At 34.9% G+C, this 4697-nt stretch overlaps 1 pseudogene; it reads right to left on the bottom strand.

Annotated features, from left to right (window-relative positions):
• Nucleotides 1-1396: 1396 nt before the first annotated feature.
• LOC141249655 (uncharacterized) lies at nucleotides 1397-4375 on the bottom strand (annotated as a pseudogene).
• Between the last annotated feature and the right edge of the window lie 322 nt (nucleotides 4376-4697).

Below are 4697 nucleotides of genomic sequence, written 5' to 3'. Positions count from 1 at the left end.
TTTGTAAATCTTTTGTACGAGTACAGAAAACTTTGCCTAGAAAATTTTGTCCAGATAATTCTGTTTTCATGCTTTAAACTTTTGTTGCGGCTAAATTTTTATGATTATGCAGAACTTTAAATTCTTGATTGAGGTAAATATCAGGAAGCACAAATACATACCATGAACAGAGTACACCAAACAGAGAATTAATCCCTTATAGATCCAATCTGAATTTTTTACAAGCTGAATTTTTTATAGGGCGAGTGGGTTTAAGAATGTGTTAACAGTCATGATATAAATGCAGTGGGTAAATGCAGAAAGCAACACTGAAAACTATATATAAATGTAGTAGGTAAATGTACTAGATGAATAAGCTATATATAAATGCAGTGGGTAAATGCAGAAAGCAATATAATTAGCCAATAGCAAATCCTAACTAAATTACTCTCTTGTTGTTTTATGCTTCTTCCTTTGTTTCTTTGATGGACCAGTATCAACTACATCCTTATCTATTACTATTTTATTTCTCACCCTTTTGTTCTTTGATGGACCTGTATCAACCACATCCTCATCTATGATATATGTTCCTTCATTGTGATCAAATCTAACATACAACTCTACATTTGTATCATCATCTACAACGAGAACATTAGAATAAATATTTCCTTCCATGTTACCATCTTCATCAACTTCAAATTCATCTCTATTAAACTTTCTTCTTGATGGTAGAACAATCAACAATTTCTTGTTGGACGGGTCTTCTACAAAGAATACTTGTTTTGCTTGTGATGCCATAATAAATGATTCGTCTTTATATCCAATCCGAAAAGGTCAATAAGAGCAAATCCAAACTCATTGATGTTAACTGCATTTGTGTCTACCCAATTGCAAGAAAATACTGGGACTTTAAAAGTGGTGTATTCCAATTCCAAAATTTCTTGTATCACTCCATAATATTGATCTTTTTTATAAAGCAAATTATCATCTTTAGCACTCTTAGTATGGAGGGCTTGAGCTATGAGAGTGACACCGCTATTTTGCAGTGGGATTTTATCATCTCTTTCTTTTGTGTAGAATGCATATCCATTAATGGAATATGTAGTGAATCCTGTAGCTTCCATCTTTGGGCCATAAGATAACCATTTCAACTTTCAGTCACACATGCTGAATTTTCTAATTTTGTGGAGACCTTGTGTTTGAACCATTCAATAAAAGTACGATTGTGCTCCTTCACAATCCACATCTCACCTTTTCTCGGGTTCATAGCCTTCAACAATGTCTTATGTTGTTCAATATAAGGCTCAACTTCATCAATATTATTTAGAACATAAAGGTGTTCTTTCTTGTGCATATTGGGTGACATACTAATTACTTTTGCTCCTGAAATCCCTTCACCTTCTATTGTGTATACTCTTCAAGATGTAGGGAGCCCAATAGTGTTGACATCAGGTAGATATTCACTGCAAAATTCAACCACCTCTTCATTTATATAACTCTCAGCAACCGATCCCTCCGGTCGATATTTTTTCATTATGTAGCCCTTGAGAAATTTCATGAACCTTTCAAAAGGATACATCCATCTCAAATAAACTGGACCACACAATCTCACCTCTCTAACTAGGTGAATCACCAAATGAACCATGATATCAAAGAAAGATGGTGGAAAGTACATTTCAAGTTCGCATAAAGTAAGAATGAGATTACCCTGTAATGAGTTCAGTTGGCTTGGATCTACTACTTTGTTGCAAATGGCCTTGAAGAAGAAACATAATCTAGTGATTGCAAATCGAACACGTTCGGGCAAAATTGCAAGCAGGGCTATTGGTAACAACTCTTGCATCAAAATATGACAATCATGAGACTTGCTCCCAACAAACTTCAAATGATCGATCGAAACAAGATTACGGATGTTAGAAGAGTAACCAGTAGGAACTTTTACTTGTGATAGAAACTCAATAAAATCATGCTTCTCTTGCAGGAGGAAAAAATGTCTATTACCCCTCTTTTCCGGCTTCAATTCCTATCTTATTTCCATGTCTACTAAATCATTTCTAGATTTTATTCCATCTTTCATCTTCCCAGGAGCACTCAACAAAGTGCCAACTATACTATCAAATACATTCTTTTCAATACATCACATCAAGACAATGTCTCACAAATACTGTTTTCCAATACGGAAGGGAGAAAAATATCGACTTCTTTTTCCATCCATCGAACGCTAGAACTTTTCTCTTCTTTCCAAATTCATTCTTTTTCCCAAATGTTATTTCTATATCTTTAACCCATTCTTACACTTGTTGACCAACTAATGTTGTGGAAGCTATATTTTCCTCTACTTCGCCATCAAACTTTCTTTTCTGCTTACGATACGGATGGTCCTCATCTAAAAATGTACGAGCGCTGGTATATATTGTCTTCTTACTAACTGGCAACTGCTTAGAATGGGTATTTTTCTCACAAATAGGACAAGCTAGAAATCCTTTGGTAGTATCCAGCTAGATTTCCATAAGCTGGAAAATCATTTATGGTGCAAAATAGAAGTGCCCTCATGTTAAATTTTTCCTGCTTATATGCATCAAATTCTTCAACCCCATTTTCCCATAAGAGATTTAAATCTTCAACTAGTGGTGCTAAATATACATCTATGTCATTCCCTGGTTGTTTTGGCCCTGAAATCAGCATGGATAACAGCATATACTTGCGCTTCATAGAAAGTGTTGGAGGTAGGTTATAGGTAACCAAAAGAACTAGAGACATACAACGAGCTCTTAAGGCTGTCATGAGGACATACTCCATTAGAGGATAATGCAAGACGTAAGTTTCTGCTCTCTTTTCCTAAATTAGGATACTTTTTTGTTGATGAAGCGCCATTGGGGAGAATCCGCTGGATGCCTTAGTTTAGCATCTTTTAACCTTTCATTTTCATGCCAAACGAGATTTTTTGCAACATCTGGGATTGTAAACATACACTTAAGTCTTGGTATGATGGGAAAGTACCAAAGAACTTTAGCAGGAATGTTTTCCTTCTTATATCTTGGAGCATTACAGCTTGGACAACTCTGATATGTTTCGTTTTCATTCATGTATAGCACACAATCATTTGGGAAAGCATGTATCTTCACGTATTTCATTCCCATATGGGACGACATCTTTTTAGCATCACAAACACGACTTGGAAGAGAATTATCAGCTGGAAGTATGTCTTTTAGAAGTTCGAATAAAGCTGTAAAACTCGTGTCACTCCAACCATTAGCTGCTTTGAGATTATAAAGCTTCACAACAGCTGAAAATTTGCTAAACTTAGAGAATCCTTTATATAGTGGCTCCTTTGCGTCATTTAACAAGTCATCAATTCCAACTCTTGATTGCTCTACATTTTTTTGAAGACCATGAATCATTTCTTCTAATCCATCATCCTCATATTCCATACCTCCTTGCAAGTCATCATTATCTACCTCACCATGCCATATCCATCGTTTCTAACTTTTCATAATTCCATACCTAATCAGATGATCTTAAGAACCGACTGACTAACTCGCTCAATAATGCCACACATTACGCAAGGACATGGGATTTTGTTAGCTATCCCATAATGTTAAATTGCTTGATTTACAAATTCTGTAACTTCGTTTATATATTCTTGTGGATTACGATGTGTTAACATCCAACTTTTATCCATATTAAAGTGTAATTCCTACATGTATAAAATAAAATTACTTCCAATTCCACTTTATCTCACATTATGCTAGCATGATTATATGCTAATATGGGGAACTACTGCAAGATATTTCAAGATACTACATACCTTAAATGGCCACACGACAGCTAAATATAATCTAAATTGAGTAAGTCTGCCACTTGTGATATCGAAGAGCTCCTCTGTAATAATTTAATAAAAGAAAATGATGTTAGTGTTAGGAGATGGAAAATACAGTGTCACAATTCAGAAAGCTACATAGAGAAGGAAAAGTGTTGCAAAATAAGTGTTGCACAAGCTACAAAGAAAATTGAGTAAGGGAAGGGAAGCTACTTAGAAGTAGCCCTCATACTGCTCTAAAATCGGTGCTACAAAATAATTAATAGCCACCTCATGCTCCACAAACTCCAAGCAAATTACAGCTAACGAGAAATTACAGGTAACAAGAACACAACAAACAAATTACAGCTAACAAGAACACAACAAACAACTCAACATTCTTAAAATCCCTTTTGGATACTAGTTTAGAATATGAAGGTCAATTACACATCTAATCTTAAAGAACTCTCAGAAAAGAGAAGAAGAAAGGAAAATCTCTCATACAAGATTTTATTAGCTTCGTGAAACAAGTAGCAATTACATCAATGTCGGCTATATATAAAGCACGAGCATCACTCACCAAATCAGATAACACATGCAACCGACCTCAACAAAATACAAGTAAAAGAAACAACTTGATAATGTCACTTAACAGATTGTGACATCACCCTAACAAACTTACAAACATCTAATAGGCTAGGTGGTAGTGTAATTGGCGTGTTAAATATCAATAGGATGTATAGAACTGATGTGCACACAAGATTTCAGAAACAAGGGAAAATCTGCAAACCAAACACTAAACATAAATTTCAATGATGAATTTGGCCAAAGGTGGTTTAAGAATATGTTTAGGATCATATCTATTCAATGTACAAAGATAATCACTAGATATGTACTACAACACAAGCACTTACGAATT

Source organism: Phyllobates terribilis, unplaced genomic scaffold (assembly GCF_046119375.1).
Source record: "Phyllobates terribilis strain yellow unplaced genomic scaffold, ASM4611937v1 Scaffold_4935__1_contigs__length_55786, whole genome shotgun sequence".
Classification (NCBI taxonomy): Eukaryota; Metazoa; Chordata; class Amphibia; order Anura; family Dendrobatidae; genus Phyllobates; species Phyllobates terribilis.
The sequence above is the reverse complement of the archived record's forward strand: the minus strand, read 5'-3'. Positions and strand labels throughout refer to the sequence as shown.